The sequence below is a fragment of the Mesocricetus auratus genome, unplaced genomic scaffold, assembly GCF_017639785.1.
Source record: "Mesocricetus auratus isolate SY011 unplaced genomic scaffold, BCM_Maur_2.0 Super-Scaffold_100003, whole genome shotgun sequence".
Lineage (NCBI taxonomy): Eukaryota > Metazoa > Chordata > Mammalia > Rodentia > Cricetidae > Mesocricetus > Mesocricetus auratus.
Window position 1 is genome coordinate 65,840,673 of NW_024429188.1, and position 19,902 is coordinate 65,860,574.

A 19,902-nucleotide genomic window follows, 5' to 3' on the forward strand; every position below is an offset into this window, starting at 1 on the left:
GACAAAATAGAAACTTGTTCAGTATTTTGTGACACTTTTATCACCTTTATTATGAGGAGATAGTTTCAAATTATGTCCTGGTCCTTATAACAGAGGTTGCTACTAGGTTTGTACGTAGAGAGCATTGACTTCTTCACAATTGAGCTCTTGGTTAAGGGACATGGTTTCTCATTTTCAAACCTCATCCCTGCTCCAGAAATATTTTTCTGTGTTCAAGATATTAATAATCCTATGAAAGGTTATGTTTTGATAGTTATTTATCTTCTTTAAAAATTATGAAGGAATTAGTTTGAAAATGTCTATAGTTCCTAAAGCAATCTGCAGATTCAATATATTCCAATAAAATCTCCCAGGCCATTCTTCAAAAACATCAAAACAAACAACTAAAAAGTTATATGGAAGCACAAATGCCAAGGGTAGTAACACTATACCTGACTTCAAATTATAACTACAGAGCCACAGAAACAAAACCAGCATGCTACTTACTACACAACAAGATATTTGCAGATCAGTAGATCAAAGGACAAAGATACAAGGCCAAACAATGGCAATTACTTACTTATTTTTGCCAAATATTCCAAAAATATTCTTTGGAAACAAAGACAGCATCTTCAACAAATGATGCTGGGAAAACTGGATTTCAGCATGTAGAAAATTGAAACTGGGTCCCATCTTCCACTGTGTGCACAAAATTCAACTCCAGATGGACCAAAGACCTCAACATAAGACCTAGTATCATGAAATCATTGCAAGTAAACTCAGAAATCATGCTTCAAATCATAAGTCCTCACTAGGGAAATGGTCCTACATTGTGAATGCAAACGGAGCAAGCCATGGGTAGTGAAGCAGTAAGTTGTATTCTTCTATGGTTTCCGCTTGAGTGTCTGAATCCAGTTCCCTGCCTTGAGTTCCAGCACTCACTTCTCTTCACTATAAACTGTAAGATGTAAGGGGAGCTAAACACTTTCCTTTCATAAGATACTTTTGGTCATAGTATCATCACAGCAATAGCAACTTGACTAGGGCATCTAAATTCAGTAAGAAAACCCTGGAGGGTTTGAGGTGGAATGACATCCCCTGCACTACTATCATTTTGTAATACAGCAGATGGATTCCCTGGAAAGAGCTGCAGAGGAATAAAACCAGAAGCCTAAAGAGCAGAAAAGGACTATATAATACAGGAACATACCTCGAGCAAGGCTGATGGCATGGCCAAGAAGAGGGGAGATGTAAAAACAATTTGAAGTTTAAGAGACTGCCTATGTATATCAGAAGAGAGTATCTGTTATGAATGCATTTGTGTAAAGGTTGCACTGTGCTTACTGAGTTGAGTAAAATTTGGAGGTATATATGGACATTGCAGGGAGGGAATGCAAAACTCAGATCTAGGAAATTTCCATCCAAGGATTCTGTTAGTCAAGCAAGTGACCTTGTAGAAAAGCCCACAGCTTAGAAGCCAGACTAATCTGGAGATAACTTGGAAGCCTTTCTCTAAAGCAGGCAGTTAGTTAGAGCTGTCAATAACCTGAGTAAATCTGCGGATGATGGGTAGCTAGGAGAGAGAAACAGGACTCTGTTTTCAGTTTTCATGCTCAAGAATGAGAGAAGAAAAGTGCCACAGACTCTGGAATTTCTTTTATCTTTCCATTCACATTTCCATCTGATTGTTCCTTTCAAAAGAGAAATAGCATAGGACAAGCCCACCAGCCTGTCCCTGGTTGCTAGAATAGAGCACGTGGAAAGGAATGAAGAATTCCCCCATTACCTTGTTAAGTGATGGCCACACAGAAATTATGGTGGTCAGGCCCAGAGCAACCCCTTGGGGAAAATGGCTTCCACTGTGAGACTGACTCAAGGTTACTGGTCTAAGGCCCCATCTCAGAGGCAACATACCAAATTCTTGTCATCAAAACATGGATGGTATCCAATGTATCTATGAATGGTATCTAAATTCTAGGCTGACCACCTGAAGGATGTGAGGTCCTGCAAAGTCCCCACCTGTCCCCAGCCCGCTCACATCTTTCACCACCACATCCAAGGTTTGATGTATACATATATATTGACTCATAGCAAAATCATTTCTTCACTCACAGAAACAGAAGGCAAACTGGCCTGCTGACATTATCAAACACACACCTAACTAAGAAAGAATCTAGAAGTTTACTCCTTTGGATTCTTAGATTCTTTGCACCATTCACTCAGAAGAGCAGCAGAAGTCTTTATAGATGACTTTTATTTCTAAATTGAGTTCTTCAGATGTGGCTGTGTTGCATTTGGCCTGTAAAATTTGTTTTACCCACAAACATATTTAACACATATACTTTTTGGGTGAGGTTTGGGGACAAGGTCTTGTGGTGTAGCTTAGGTTGTCCTCAAACTCATGGGAATAACCCTTTCTAAGACTTTAGCATAGGCTGCGGTGCCATTCTTAGTGCATGCTTTTCCTCTGAGATTGTCAGCAGGGAACCTGCAGTGGTCTGACAGCCAAACTTTCCTAAAATGTTTCTGTTCAACAGCAGGAAGGCTTCTCGATTTCTCCAAGAACACCAGCTGGCTTTCTGTTTACATGTAGGTTGTTACTTAGTCCAAATAAGTTTCTGTGAAATCCAAAGTTCCTATGGAAGATTATCAGGGAGGCAGCAAGAATAATCTTAAGCATATGTGAAGTGGCTCGTCATTCTTCATTTCTAACAAGCTTGGCGTGGTACCATGCTGATGGTTTGTGCATTGTGCTTTGAGAGTAAGGGGTAATACAGAAACTTCCTTGCTTCTATAACTTCATCTGCAGCTACCTCTGTACCAGCCACACTGAACCTATTCAAACTTCCCAAATGCACCATCTTATTGTTCACCATACAGCTTATAGTCATACCATTATCTTCACCCAGGGCTGCCCCCCTGTGATGAAATGGATGATTTCTACCTACCTACTCCCTTCCTTCATACATAGTCTGTATTATGACTGTGGTCTTGATGGATATCACTGAGGTAAAAATGTGTGCTGAGTGACAAGGTGAAATTAGAGTAACTGGCTACGAAATACAGGAAACCCGGCAGAGGGCAGAGGAAGCTGTATGTTCCTAGACAAAGATCTATGAAAGGATTTTTATTGTGTCTTTTGAGACTCCACTTATTCCCCCTTTGGCTGAGTTGAGTTTTCAGGATAAGGACACTGGTTGTAAGGAGACCATTGGGCATAACCAGCTTTGCAATGCAATGGATTATAAAGCAAAGCAGACATCAGGTCAGGATTAACGTTATTAGAATGGTGAAACACAGTGGAAAGAGACGGTTCAGTGGATAAGAGAACATACTGTTCTTACAGAAGACCTTGGTTCAGTTCCCAGGACCCACATGGCAATACACAATCAATTGTAACTACAATTCCAGAGACTCCAAAACATTCTCTTGTCCCCATAATCAGATCCACACATGTGGTACACATATACAAGTAGATTAAAATAAATATATATGTATTTAAAAAGATGAAATTATTTCTTCAGAAAGTTCTTTACTTACTTGATCATTTTTCTCTCATTCACTCCCTTTCCTCCTTTCTTCCATTTCAAATGAAACCTGGAACATTACCCATTCCAGACAAATGTTCTTTCCAATAATGAATTAAAACCCTAGGCTGGATGATTTCTGTCTGATGATGACATGCGGGAAAGTTCAGAAACCATTTTCTACTGTAGAAATTTTCAGCTGACCTGACAAGGGTTAGCTCTTGAATCCCAGACTGATGGCTGGGATTCCAGCATGGGACTGATCAAGACCCCCTGAATGTGGGTGTCAATGAGGAGGCCTAGGCAATCTATTGAGCCTTGACTAGTAGATCAGTATTTATCCCAGGTATACAAATGGACTTTGGACTCCCATCCAACAATGTGAGATGAACTCTCACCCTGGACTCTTGGGGGAGGATCTAGGCCCTGCCCTGGATGAAATGACAGACTATGGATACCCCCATGGAGGGCCTCACCCTCCCTGGTGAAAGGAGAGGATATTGGGGGGGGGGTTAGGGGAAGGGCACAGGAGGAGAGGAGGGAAATGGAGAGGGACCTGGAACTGACTTGTGAAGCAACCTTGTTTCTAATTTAAATTTAAATTTAAAAATAAATTAAAAAATATGATTATCAATATGGTAAATGGGGAATTAAGTCTTCATAGCCAATGAATGCATTTATTAACCTCAACCACCATTTTTAATGAAGAAAATTAAACTTAAAAAAATAATGTCAAGGAAAATTCGAGTGAAACTCTTCTGTTATCTAAATGATTCCTCTGTGTGCATTTGGCTGAATAATAAGCCCTGTTTCCACATCAATATCTGTAGACCTTTGTGTTAAGACAAGGTCAAAACCAGAGACATCAGAAGTAAGTTTTCCAGATGTCTTTCAGTGTTGCATGGTATTAGTGTGGAAAAATCTTGATTCAGTGTTCAAGATTAAATGTTCCTTATGTATACATGCTTCTTTTATTCCAAATTTATAGTAATCTATTCTTTCTGAAAAAGAGAAATTGCAATTTTTAAGAAGTTTATTAGTAATTTATCTTTATTTCAATTTTTTTTCTTTGATGTGTAGATTCAATGGCATTTCAGCATAAATAAATCAATCAATAATTTTACTTAGTAAACTATCACTAAACTGCATATTATAACAAAATTTATGTAATTATTACTGAAAATGCTAAAATATATATTGAAAAACTCATTGTTTATACTTTATGCTATCGATAAAAGCATTAATGAGGTATTGACTAAAAATAATTTAAAACATTGGTACTTTTTGTACTTTGTTTATCTGTTCCACATATATAGGGCATGTATACCTCTGAGTGTCATAGCATACATATGTGCTCATGGTACAGAATAGATCCAGCATAGGTAATATCCCTTTATTCCTATATCATGTCAATTTTCTTTATAAAATTTTTCTAATCAATATCTATGTAGTTTGTGTATGCATTTTAATCAAATAAATTGTGGCAATATATTATTCATGATTTATTAAAGCTTATCTGAGGATTCAGCAAGCAAAGCCAGCCTCAAGCTATAGAGATCATGCAGTGGTGATACACACATTTAATCCCAGAATTAGGGGCTAAGAGGTAGAGAGATTTCTGAGTCTAAGACCATACTGGGTTACCGGAGAGTGAATCAGAGATCATGCCTTTAATCCCAGGATTTGAAATGTATAACAGGTATAGGCATTCAGTCTGAGAGTTAGTCTCTAGCCATGTTGAGGAGAGCACAGCAGTCTGAGTGAATCTGAGTAGCAGTGAAGTTGGGAGCAGTTTGAGGATCACTCCTTTGGTCTGATCTGAGGTAGAGGTAAGAGCTAGTGGCTGGCTGATTTGCTTATCTGATCTTCAGCTTGATGTGTGAACCAAAAAAAATTCCTTCCTTCCTTTTATCCTTCATTCCTTATTTTTCCTTCCCTCCCTCTACTACCTCATTACTTCTCATTCCTTATTTTTCTAAGGAAGATTCTTTTCCACTTTGGGGTATCCTTTTACTTTATTTTCTTTCTTAGTATACATGTAACATAATAGAACAATTTCCCAAGCAGGTTACAATTCTGCTATTCCATGGCAGAAGTTAATCTGGATTATGACAGAATAACTCTGAAAGGCCTCAGCTCCATCCTTCTTGTTCCCTCAAGGACCTAGACATGCAATCTGAAACATGTTATTTGCCCACTCTGGATGTATTTCACAGACTGTTAGTCACATGACCCTCCACTAACTAGGTCTGGATTTAGTGGGACATTAATTATAGGGCAAGTTAGTTCAGTAATCATCTTAGAGAGACATGGAACTGATCAAAAAGCATTGACATATATAAATACTTTTAATATATTTTAATATATTTAATATACTATCTGTGACAATTGGGAAAACTTGCTGCTCTCCCAACAAAAGTAACGTTAATTGTACTCACTTTCTGGGTCCTTCCTCTTAAAGAGAACACTATAAAAGAAGTAGTCTCCCCCTACCCATCACCTTCCCTCCTGAAGTATATCCATTTCTTGTGTCTTAGTTATAGACATAAGGCAGTTGATCTTTTTAAAACGGACAAAAATCTTCACTAATTTTAAGTTAGCTACTGATGTTTAGTTAGCTTTAACTGTCAACTTGACACATACCCAGGTGTCAGTTCTAGCCAACTACTTCAGCCCATGCTTGAAAAGAGGAGTGACTATTGAGAAACGTCTGGTAGAGAATTAAAGACACAAAAGAAATTACAGAGATAGAGTCAGGAAGGTATTCCACTGACTATTGTATCTGCCCCAAGTTTATTTTTCAAAGCCCTTTCATATCCCAAGTCAAAAGGGAGGGTAAAAGAGTTGTTTTCCATGATACAAAAAAAACACTCAAAACATCTAATAGCTCACACATCCTGTTATTAGGTTTTAAGGAGCAAAGCATCCAGCAGTCACACCCTGATCAAACCATCCTGTTATTTAAGGAAAACAAACAGCAACTACACTTTAGGCCAAAACAAGCTTGAACTCTGTAACCTTAAGTCAAGACAAAATCAAGGTACAAGACGGAGTTACTATGGATGCCCACACCCAGGCACATCTGGGAAGAGGGAATGTTAATTAGGAATTGCCTTCATCAAGTTGGCCTATGGAGATTCCTTTGGGGATTTTTCTTCATTGCCGGATGATGAAGGAGGACTCAGTCTACTGTGTATGTTGCTGTCCTTAGGCAAGTGGGTCTGTAAAGTATAATAATACCTAAGGAAGCGAACTAATCAGCATTCCTCCATTTCCCCTGCCTGTAGCTTCCTCCCTTGAGTTCCCTGAATGATGGACTATAAACTGTAAGCCAAATAAACCTGTCCCTCTTCCAAGTTGTTTCTGATAAGTATTTTATTGCAGCGACAAAATGGAAGATAAAATACCTGGTAAGTAACAAATTAATAAAATATGAAAATGAGTTAAGTTTCCCTATCACAGAAAATCAAGCTATTTGCTAAAAAAGAGGAATTAATAGGAGTAAGGGTAGTAAAATATGAAGTAATAGAAATTAGAATATCAAGCTAAAGAAAAGTCAATCAAAGCATCTAGTCATTTTCAATCTTCAATTGAGTATGAACTGGTATTTTAAGTGTCCTGAGACTGTAGCTCTTCAGCTACAGTCACAGTAATCTAGTACATGTCTCTTTCTGCCCTCTGGTGGACACAGTGTTGAATGGAAAATTCCGCAAAAGCTCCCTAGAAAAAGCCCAGGCCCAAACTGAAAATGGATTATCTTCTATGTATTAGAGAACTCCATATGACTCATCATTTATCTTCCTGATAATCTTTTAGGATAAATAATAATATTCTCACCTGAACATCAACTACTAACTCCGATGTACAGAAACCACTTCACGGGGAAGACACATTTTTAACAGAGAAATCCGCAACTTTATCATGAGCCTCCAAAAAGGAATATGTTTTTCTTCCTTTATTTTCCACAGTTTTTATTTTGTTCATGTTTGTTTAGTTCTTGATTTTTGTTTGTTTGTTTGGTTCTGCTGTTGTTGTTAAATCGTTTTTAGTGTGTGTGCGTGCACGCATGCATGCCTGCATGTGTGGTGTCACGCTCGAGAGAATGTGTGTGTATGAGAGATTTACCTGCATTTATGTCTGTAATCCGTGTGCATGCCTGGTGCTAAGGAAGACCACAAATGATTGTCAGTTGCCCTGGAACTGGAGTTACAGACAGCTGTGAACCATCGTGTGGGTGCCAAGAACTGAAACTGGGTCATGGAAAAAGAACCAGTGCTCTCTTAACTACCAAGCCATGTCTCCTGACCTGAAGGGTTTGTCTGGTTTTGTTTTGTTTTGTTCTCTGTATTTTTAACTAAAATTCATACAGTATAATCTGATCACAGCTTCCCTTCCCACATCTCCTCCAAGATCTTCTCCTCCTTCCTACCCTTCCATGTTCAGGCCTCCTCTCTGTCTTTCTTGCTCTCTTTTTGTATTTCTTCCTTTCTTTCTTTAAAAAAATAAATGAGCAATTAAAACAAATAAGAATTTAAAAATTGTAAAAACAGCAAAAACAAGAAACACAAACAAAAACCATAAAAACATAAAATCAGAAACCATAATATATAAGCCAAAGACCAGAAAAAGAAAAAGAATGCCTACACAAAGCAATATGAGACAAAAAAATTAACAAAACCTTCACTGAGTTTGCTTTGTGTTGGACATCTACTGCTGGGCATGGGGCTTACCCTTAAGTGTAACTGTATATCCAGGGAGAGTACATTGGATAAAACTGATTTTTTTCTTTTGCAGTCAATTGGAGATAACAACTTTGATAGAGATATGAAATCATGTTCACTTTTCTCTCTCAGCACCAGGAATCTATCAGACTTAAACCTGTACAGGTCTTGTACATAGTGCCACCATCTTTGAAAACTCTTATGTGCATCAATCCTATTGGGTCTAGAAGACATTGTTTCCTTGGGGCCACCTGTCTGCACTGGCTCTTAAAATCTTTCTGCTTCTTCTTCTGTATAAGTTCCCGAGGCCTGGGGGAAGGGATTTGATGAACACATCCCATTTAGGACTGAGTGTTCCAAGGTCTCTCACTCACTTCACACTGTCCACATTGTCTCTTTCCATCTACTATGAGAGGAAGCTTTTCTGATACTGCATGAACAAAACACTGATCTTTGGGTGTGGGAAAATGTCCTTAAACATTTCACCTTCCAAGAGCACTATACTCGCTGTGCTCAGTAAATCTAAGCAACATAGCATTCTGCATGCAACCCAGAGGTAACACTCCACATGGTGGTGTCAGTCTTTTTGCCATGAAGCAGTGCAGGGTTTTATCTTAACTCCTTATTGGCAGAAATGACAAACTGTCTCTTTGTCTTATCCACTAACCTAACATTCAGCAGTGGAGAGGGCTATTTGGGCGTTTCTGAAGCTTGAGTCAATACCAGTCATCCTCCCACTTTGTGCTCAAGTAGTAAATGGGGCTCCATTAATTGCCCATGGAACCCTGGAACTTCAATTCCATTTGGTTTCAGCCTCTGGGATCTTTTACTCTTCCTGACCATTCCCTCAGAGATGCCTGAGGAACTCTCAGGAACTTCATTCCAGTGAAGCTTCTATCTCTGTAGGATCCTGCAGAGCAGAAACTTACCCTCAACACATTTTAAGACCTACTATATGGACAATAGTCCCACCAGTCTCAAAGGCACTCTTTTATCTAGTCTAGTAGAAGACTTCAAACAAGTGGGGCTTCAAGTTAAATCTTGATCTGGTCCCACTATGCCCTCAACAACCAAACCGGCTGACCTAACTTTGACATGTTCTAACCTGCCATCTTGCAGGACTTCTATGCCTTTGTTACCTTGTCTTTACATCCCAAGGTAACCTCCTAATCTAATCCCACAGTCTCTCTCAGGTCCCAGTCCAGCAGACTCAGTGCCCTCCCTATCAACCTTTGTTAAGGGCTTGCTCCCCCTGTGAACATTGCAATCATCTCCCAGGGAGTCTCTGGGATAACAAGCCCCCAACCATGTCATTGAGCATCATCTATGCTTCACTACCGTTCACATCCTCTCCCCGCCCCAGCTTTCTCTATGATTAGCCACACTGAATCTCAAAGAACTAAACTTTAACTCAAAAGATCATCTTAACTGTCCTTATCTAAATGCTACCTGCTCTTGGGAACCTGTTTTTCTGTATATTAGTCATTGTTATGCTTAGAGGTAATGGGCCTTTCCACATTCCTAATTCATTTCAATATCTTTGGGCATAAACAAATTAATTACAGATACAGGATTTCAAAATTTTGGTCACCCCAAATACAAGCAGAAAGGGTACAGACATTAGTATCTGTCAAAATCTTCTTGCTTGATCATGTATGCAGAATGCTACGTACCCATGATCTTCTTAATTTACAGATACCAGGGGGTTACCCTTGAAAATCTAGTGCTCTGTCTCTTACAATATTTAAGAAATAATACATTTTGGACACAGAGGTGATAAGTAGTTACATGCTATTAAAAGAAAAAAAACTAGCTCTAGAAATGGTATTTGATCTGTCCACTTCAGACCCCAAAATACTCATCTCAAAGTTTCCTCACATATAAAAATTATTACCCTGCACATAAAATTTAGAATCAACTTTGTTTTACTAAGATTTTGCTACACACTATCTCTTAAATTTAGTAATTGTCATCTCCATTCCTCCCAGTTGCATGCTGTGTCTTTATTTTGCCTAATGCATACAATTCAATGTGTATGACTAATTCTGCAAATTTTTGTTGGCATATACTAATTTTACATAGTAATGGGTTGTAATATCATATTTTCCTACATATAAATGATGCTTTTCCATCTTGAACAAATGGTGCTGGCATAACTGGATGCTGGCATGTAGAATAATGTGGATCAATCCATGTTTATTGCCATGCACAAAACTTAAGTCCAAATGGATCAAAGACCTCAACATATATCCAGCCACACTGAACCTCTTAGAAGAGAAAGTAAGTGGTACCCTTGAACGAATTGGTACAGGAGACAGCTTCCTGAACATAACACCACTAGCACGGACAGTGAGATCAACAATTGATAAATGTGACCTCCTGAAACTGAGAAGCTTCTGTAAGGCAAAGGTCATAGTCAGCAAGACAAAAAGGCAGCCCACAGAATGGGAAAAATATTCACTAACCCCTCATCTGACAGAGGGCTGATCTCCAAAATTTACAAAGAACTCAAGAAGCAAGTCTCCAAAACACCAAAGGATCCAATTAAAAAATGGGCTGCAGAACTAAATAGAGAGTTTTCAATAGAGGAGTCTAAAATGGCTGAGAGGCACTTGAGAAAGTTCTCAACATCCTCAGCCATCTGGGAAATGCAAATCAAAACAACTCTGAGATGTCATCTTACACCGGCCAGAATGGCTAAAATCAAAAACACCAAGGACAATTTATGCTGGAGAGGATGTGGTGAAAGGGGGACACTCCTCCATTGCTGGTGGGAGTGCCAACTGGTTCAGCCACTTTGGAAATCAGTATGGAGATTCCTCAGAAAAATGGGAATAAACCTACCACAAGACCCAGCATACAACAAGGACGTATGTTCCACTATGTTCATAGGAGCATTATTTGTAATAGCCAGAACTTGGAAGCAACCTATGTGCCCCTCAACCAAAGAGTGGATAGAGAAAATGTGGTACATTTACACAATGGAGTACTATTCAGCAGTAAAAAATAATGGAATCCTGATATTTGCAGGCAAATGGATGGCACTAGAAGAAACCATCCTGAGTGAGGTAACCTAGTCACAAAAAGAGAAACATGGCATGGACTCTCTCATATATGGAATTTAGACATAGATCTGGGGAGTGCCAGCCTACAATGCCATGGCCAGAGTCTGGGAAACAGAACCTTCATTCAGTGGCTGATGAAAGAAGAGGCAGACTCCCAAGGCTAAGCACTGAGCTGAACTCAAGAAAGCCAGTAACAGAGAGGGAGGACTGATGATCAAGGGGATTAAGACTGGACTGGTTTAACCCCCAGAAACAGCTGACCTGACAAGGGTTGAATCCCAGGCTGATGCCTGGGAATCCAGCATGGGACTGATCAAGACCCCCTGAATTTGGGTGTCAGTGAGGAGGCCTAGGTAATCTATTGAGCCTTGGGTAGTAGATCAGTATTTATCCTGGGTATACAAATGGACTTTGGACTCCCATCCAACAATGTGAGATGCACTCTCACCCTGAACTCTTGGGGGAGGGTCTAAGCCCTGCCCTGGATGAAATGACAGACTATGGACACCCCCATGGAGGGCCTCACCCTCCCTGGGGAAATGAGGGGATATTAGGAGGGGTTGGGTGGAGGGCATGGGAGGAGGTGAGGGAAATGGAGCGGGACCTGGAACTGACTTGTGAAGCAACCTTGTTTCTAATTTAAATTTAAATTTAAAAATAAATAATAAAAAAAGAAAAAAAGAAATGATGCTTTTCAATTATATATATATATATATATCCACTCACACTTTCTTCTACCTGTGGAATTACTGTTAAATTCCTTCCTCTGCCTGTCCTCAGCTTATATTTTCCTGTATATTTGGCTCAATTTCATTACAGCTGTTCAGAGAAGTGTGGGTGCCATTTCCTTATGGAAGCATGTATACCTTATTAGTAAAACACCACTGTAGAAAATGTCTCTTCTCTCACACTAACCAATAATCTGTGTATAAATACTCAGGGAGAGGGAGAGATAGGGCCCCATGAGCTTTACCCATAATATGACAGAATGTTGACTGAACCAATATTGAAGATAATTCATGCAGGAAGTCACAGCGGCTCTGAGTTCAAGGGTTTAACAGCCATGTTATGCCTGTAATTCACTGTTCTTCACCTTTCTATTGGGTCTAATATTCTTTCTGTCATCTTTTCCATAATGTTCCTAGAACCCTGGATTTGGTAATACAGTATGTTTCATTTGTGAATGGACATCCAAATGTCATATATTCTCTGTACTTTAGCCAGTTAGAAATCTCTACACTCACCACTAACTACTGCATAACCAATCTTCCCTAACCAAAGCTGCCAGTAGCACTCTTCGATGTGCACAAACATAGTTATTGGAATGGCATCTTGACAGGTACATCATGTCTATGTAGCAAAACATTAGCAATACCTTTCTTTCTATGGCTTGTGATCTACCCAGTCACAAACTTTGGGACACATTTCTAGTACAAAATATACAGCATTTTTCATTGTGTAAACAGTCAAGTGCAATCAGAAAAGTGTTGATGAGACTTGTAAGAGACTCTCCATTAATTAGTCAGGGGGCTTGTTTTATCTGGACAGTCAATATTGTTGGTCAATAACCACAACACAGTACCATCACTGATGCCAGCTCTTCCTCAGTATGAATGGTGCCTTCTGTTACAGAACATGGGGGTTACAGAACATGAAGGAAGGTTCTAGATCAGTTCCGGATTGACTTCTCTGGGTGCTGTGACTAAGCAATATCTTCAGCAACAGGGTCTTACCAGTGAATTCTGAAGAGTAAACAACTGGTAAATAAATTATTTATATTAATTGTGTGACCATAGGAGGACATAGGGAGGTAGCCCACATCAGACACTCAGAATTTCACAAGGACTCTCAATTACCAGTGCTGTATAAGCAGGAAGTGCTACACATACAATATTCATATTCATACCTATTTTATTTACTATAGCCTGATCTAAACAGTGTAGACCTTCATGAATGGATGACTGGATTATAAAAAGGTGGTATCTATATAAAATGGAATTTTGTTCAGCAATAAGGAGAAATGCAAACTGAAATTTTCATTGAAATGGGAAGAGCTAGAAAACATTATAGTGTGGTGTAACTGAGATCCAGAAAGAAAAATGTCCCATCTTGTTACTCTTATGTGAATCTTAGTATTGGCTGGTTTAGATTTGAGTGCTTATTGTGGAACACAAAATAAAAGAATTATAAAAAATAAGGAGTCAAAGAAATAAAGGATTTTTTCTTTGAAAATAGAAATAAGATTGAAAAAGAAGTTTATGTTGTCAGTGTTCTATGGCATCCTGTAGGGAAGAAGCCTCTTTGAGACAGTATGTAGATTATGTTAGCCTCTGGGAAATCCTGAAAAGAACTAACACAGTTAGGTTAATTTAGGTGGGATGACCCACTATAAAAGAAGGAAGCACTCTCCCCTAGGCTTATTTTCTATACTTCATGTAATGGAGGAAGCTAGATGATCCTCACTTTTTTCTTTTTCCTGATTGTGGACATGATAGTGACCAACTGCTTCAAGCTCCTGCTATCTCCCTTTCCATGATGAACGTCAATACTTAACGTATGCAATCAGCTAAAACATGCCCTTCCTCGTTTAAGTTTGCTTTAGTCTGGGTATTTTATCACAATAATAAGAAGTGTAACTAAAACAGAAAATTGGTACAAAGACATGTGTTTGTTCCTTTGATAAAGCAGAACATGTGATTTTTTTATGGTCTCTGACACTGGCTTGAGAGAGGAATGTTGAATACTGTGGTAGTCTGGAAAAGAAAAGTCCTTGAATATAGTAAGCAAAGCTTAACAGGCCATTCTGGTGGGATCTGGAGAAATGCTGATTAGTGCATAATGAGCTCAGGTTTCACAGGGTTAAAAGGACTCTTATCAGTGACTGAGTTAGGAGATATTCATGTGTTATGTTGTTCAAGCTTCTGGATTCCTTGGGAACATTTACTGGGAATTTCAGTGAGTCTGAATACATGGGTAATAGACTATTTTTTTTTCAATGAAAGAAATCCCATGTTCAGATACATGTCATAGCTACTACTTACTTATCACTGCCACCCAGGTCTATAGAAAAGGAGAAAAAAAGGAGTAGAGGGATGTGAAAAAGGTAAAGTTTACTGGGGAAAGCTACGTGAACAAGTTGAAGTTTCAGACAACTTGTTTAAGAGAAGGCAGATGGCAAACATCATGAAAATTTAAAGAGGTACGCACCAGAGCAGTGTGAAGACTAAGGGTGACCACCAGATAAATCAAAGCCACATCCCAACATACAACGACTTTAGTTTATCCATACTCCAAAGTAAAACTGAAAGGGATGCTAAAGGCGATGAAGGAAAAGGATGAACTAGAGAGATCTGCAAGCACCATTTCTTTTAATGTTTTTTAAACATTGTATAAAAAATGAGGTGTCTATGCATCTACTTCACAGATTTAATTTGGGGATTATTCTTTTATTATTCCAACACACACACACACACACACACACACACACACACACACACACACACACACACTTCAAGTACTCTCAAATACATTAGATGCAATTTTGGTAAATAATATAAATCATGATATATGGTCATTTTTCTATAGATTTTCTAATCAGGCAGACTTTAGTAAGAATATTTCTTAATGTGAGAGGATACATGTATTAGCCAGAGTACTCTAGATTCTCTAGAGTAAAAGAACTTATTATAGATAAAAGGGACTTATTAGAATGATTTAGAGGTTGCAGTCTAGCTAATCCAACAATGGCTGGCTATGGAAGGAAAATACAAGAATCCAGTAGTTTCTCAGTCAGTCCACAATGTTGGATGTCCTAGTTGGCCTTGAGTATCTCTGGGGTTCCAAAGAAGTAGACTAATGACAGTGAACGAATGGACTTCCTAGCAATGTAAAAGCAAGCAGGCAGAGAGCAAAAGGTCCTTCTGGAATAGAAGTGTGCACTCCATTTTTGGGTTTTGGTTAATTCAATATGTAGTCAAGTAGAAAACCAAGAATAGTCTTTACAGTACCTTTCAATGATATTGTTGGGACAAATAGCTGAGGTAACTATTTCACATATCAAAGTTGGATACTGGCATCCAGGTTCTTGCTGTATCCCTCAGTGCCTGCCTTTTATAGGCCCTTCTTAGCTGGCACACCCCACCCCTATTCTGATCCTGTATAGCTCAGGGGGCAGGGCTTCCCTTCCCCCATGTGACTTCTTATATAATCTAGCCATTTTGTTTACCCACTCTATTTGTACCTTTCTCATCCTGGCTGCATCTGGTTCCGTTCTCTGGCCTCTCCCTTTCCCTCACTCAATTCTTCATATGGCACAGCTCAGTTTGGTCATGTTTTGGACTCTGACTTTATCCCTTTTACTTACAATAAACCTTCTACATCATACATCTGTCACTAGTGAATCTATTTGGATTTGAAATGTAATTGTACTATGACCAGTGTCTTTCACTGTGAATCAGATAGATTTAGGTGTATAGTCTAGTAATGGGAGGCTGCATCTATACCCATATGTACTGTAATTGTGAATTTTGTTCCCCTGAGAAGGGGAATGATTTGAAGGATTCATTTATAGCCTTGACAGTTACTAACAAAGGAGCAGATAGAAACTGGTTGGTTGTTAGGAACTATGTCTGCAATTGATAAGAAACTGGGCTACAGAAATATATATATATATGTATATATATATATATATATATATATATTTCCCAAAGAAAAAGAAGATTTCAGAAAAAAAACTGAAAAAGGCCTCTTCCTTAGAAGTTTTTCTTTTGGGGGGGTTGTTTGTTAGCTTTTCTTTTGTTGTTGCTAATAAAATGTGTATGGAACAGAGATTCTACACCAAAATGTACAGGTTGTGTCCCCCAAATTTACCAAAAATTATCTGAATCATATTGATCATATTCCAAATATTGGTACTGGATTTCTTTGTACTTCCCTTAGCAGGGCCCTTTTTACTCTTTTTGGCCATACACTGATACCCTTGACTATTAAACTTCATTATACAATTTGTTTCTCACTACTCAGAATCCACAAAACTCCATTGCTTCAAAACAATGTATAAACCAGTCTCAGAAGTCTTGCTCTATTTACTCGATTAGCTTGAGTGAGAGTTGCATGATCTCAAAGAGAGAGAGAGAGGGATTCCACCACCCTCACAGTTGAAAGCAGTCATCCAAAAGATAAGAACACTTAACTTTTGTTTTCCCAGAGCTAACCGGAATCATGTCACTCTGGGGGAAATCAACAAGAAGATTGGGCCATGTGTATCAAATCGTAATTAATTCAAGGACTCAGAAACTACGGAAGACTTTCCCTTGGGCTGTCTTGAGCCAATTTAAGGATTGTACAAGCCCTTTCCAACAAACAAAATACAGTCACCCCAGAAAATTAGTCCCAGAAATGTTCACCATTTTCATGGAACTTTGTCCTATCTCTTCTAAAGAAAAGTCCTAGATCTGGGGATAAAATGGTTAGGTTTTCCCCTTCCCTAATTCCCACCCTACTAACGCATCACCACAGTTCCAGTGGTAATCTATGTGCTTTCCATAAGCTAAGGCCTATGTTCCATGTCCTTTGCCTCAGGGATTGATTTGAAGCAGTGTGATGAAATGTTTTGTGTGAACTAGAATAGGAAACTGTCTTCAGCCATTTGCACAAACAACAGTAAACGAATTGGGATACAGGTATTCTTCAGCTGTAATTGTTTTAATGCATGCACTAACTAAAACAGGTATACGTTTTGTAATGTTAGAGAGCCTCATTTAATTAATTGAAGGCATAATTGTAAAGACTAAAGTGTACTGAGGAAACAATGTGGTCAAGCCTGCCATACAGAAACATTTCTTAAAGTTCTAACATGTTGGGTGTGTCTGGCTTACAGTTATATTTTGAACAGGCCACAATATAGTTTGAGAAAAAATTCCTTAAAGCAAAGATATTTTTCTTCTAAACTCTCACCACATATGCAAATTCTGTTTTTATTTAATTTTTACAACAATAGGGAGATACTGGCAAAAAGTTAGGCTTTCTCATTGAATAATGGAAATCATACTTGAGAGTTTCCATTGTATCCAGGTGCAGGTTCTTGTCAAGAACCCAGGGATGCACAGGAGGTACCACTCGGGAGGTACCATTAGGTGCTAATGATGGAGATACTCCTTAATAGCTTTAGATAAGCAGTGGAATAGAGTGTTAACTACATAGGGTCATTTAGAGCACGAAATGAGTTAATAAAATAAACTCCACTCTCAGAAAAGTGTATGGCTCAGACTACATGCTCAGTAAACCAAACAATGATGCTGATGAAGAGGAAGACACTCAGCCTGACCATGCTGACATACAAGGAAGACAAGAAAACAGATTAAGATCCTTGATTGTTTCTCAAAACGCTGTGTCATACTAAGAAGACAATGACACCTACTGACATCTGGACTTTTCAGTGACTCACACTCTTGAATTTTTTTCACTACTTAAACATACTGCTATTGATGGCTTGTTATTTACACACAGAGTGCTGAATTCCTCTCTGTTGTAAGAGATCAGCTATTTCATTTGTCTGATTCCCACACAAAATATCTATGACCATTTCCATTTTTTCTTGGAAAACATGGTTAATCTACGTATTTTTATAAGGGTGACCACTTCCAGTGCATATAGTTATCGTTTTTTGTGAAAATTTCTCTATGAACATTAGGAAAATTCTTAAAGGTAATTACCCTTGAATAAAAGTTAACCAAGTGAATTCTTGGCAGACTGTGAACAGATAGAAATAAGAGTTACCTAAACTGTTGATGATTATATTATTATGGGTAGTACAAATCATAAAGATAAGTTCTCAATTCATTAAATGAATAAAAATGCAAAAATTGTGAAAATGTGAGTATCAACAGATTGTTGTGCTAATGGAAATTTTACAAAACTGCTGATGTGTGCATCAATTGAGGAGATCACACACCTTGTATAAGACAATGTGTAATACTTGCCATCATCATGTAAAGCAGATAATATCCATATCTCACACAGATGTGACAATACTATTAAATATCCCTATAGAAACTCACAGGTGTGTGCTCTGAAAGACATGTACCACAATTAGCAGTAAATTATTTTTGATAATAAATAACCGATCCATCCATGAACAGCACAATACAAAGAGAAAATATGGTATAATTAATACACTGAAAGGAAAACTAAAGTGAACGAACCATAACTAAAAGCAGATACAACCATGATAGGAATTCTTCTAGAAGTTATAGGTTTGAAGAAGAAGAAATATCACTTTTAGAATAACTGCAAAAATCAAATTGTAGAAAAATTTTAAACATTAAATAATTATAATTTACTTAGGGGTATTGTCAGAAAGGAAATGAATTTGAATGAAAAACAAAATCAAAATAGAATTTATTGGATGAATGAGACTGTTATTCAGGAGAAGTCTGAGAGTTAATAGACACTAACCACATATGGTCATTTAAAATATTGACTCTATTAATAGAAATTCAATACTTGGAATAATGAATGGATTATAATAAATGTTCAATAAATCAGGTAAATATGATTTGTTGACAATCTAATAGGGGTTATACGGATATATATTCTTATCTATATAGTATATATGTTAGGATAATTGCAATATTTTTGTAATAAAATAAAGTAACATAAAATTTAGTACTATAACCATTTTAAGGTATATGTGCCTGGGCCATCAAATACATTGACCTTGTATCTACCGTTATCCATCTAGAAAAAAGTTCCCTCTGAAACTTGGATTTTGGTTCATAGTCAAGATATTATTGCCAAGCCCAACGCTACAACATTTTGATATAGATTTTCTTTTATATTTTAAAGGTTGAGTACTTAGGTTTCCTTCTTTTGCCTTACAATATTTTTAACAGAAGGAAAATAATTAAATTATATAGATCTAGGAGGAATTTACCATGTTTACCCGGGAATATAATGAATTGGAGAGAAACCGATGTTCCAGGTCCACATAGTTGAAGGCAATAGGAGCTAACAGCTCAATCCCAAAAGTGTACTGCAGTTGACAACTGTTCAAGGCCTTCACTGGCTGAGAGACTGACTTCCAGTTTGGATCACCCCCTTACTGGCTCCTGCCCAACTACATTTCCAAGCGGGTTCCTCCTGTTTCCCTGCCCACCAGGACTTACCTTTGAAGTTCCGAACAAGGGTTGAACAAGGGGTCAATGGCGGTGAGTTTCATAAAGTGCTAGGGGTGAGCTTGATAAAGTGCTAGCAGCAAAATGCCAGGCGTTAATCATGCTGGCTTGCTATGACTTTCAGTTAAGCCAGGGGCTCTTTCTGGAGCTTCTTCCAGGAAGTAGCTCTGCCCCATGCTCTGTTCTGATTGGCTGCTCTGAACAGCGCGTCAGTTTATGGCCCAAGGTTGGCTCTGGTTGGCTGTAAGGAAAAATATTCCAAGCTCGTGTCTGATTGGCTGGCATCCGGACCACTCACCTACAAAAAACAAATCATTGTAGTGTGTATGGTGGGAAACTGGTGAGCCAATAGGGACACTGTTTATCTTTGGAGCACAGCAGGAGTCCACAGGTTCCAGGATCGGATCAAGTAGAGGAGTGATGGTGGGAATCAGAA

The 19,902-nt window shown here is 38.3% G+C and overlaps 1 protein-coding gene across 2 annotated transcripts in view; it reads right to left on the reverse strand.

Moving 5' to 3' along the window:
- The window catches only part of LOC101823642 (E3 ubiquitin-protein ligase RING2), a 32,259-nt gene extending 12,650 nt beyond the window's left edge, over positions 1-19,609 (reverse strand). For both annotated transcript variants that reach the window (XM_040743860.1, XM_021228621.2), the window contains exon 1: positions 19,458-19,609. The gene's annotated coding sequence lies outside the window, so the exon portion shown is untranslated. The remainder of the gene's footprint in view (positions 1-19,457) is intronic.
- Between the last annotated feature and the right edge of the window lie 293 nt (positions 19,610-19,902).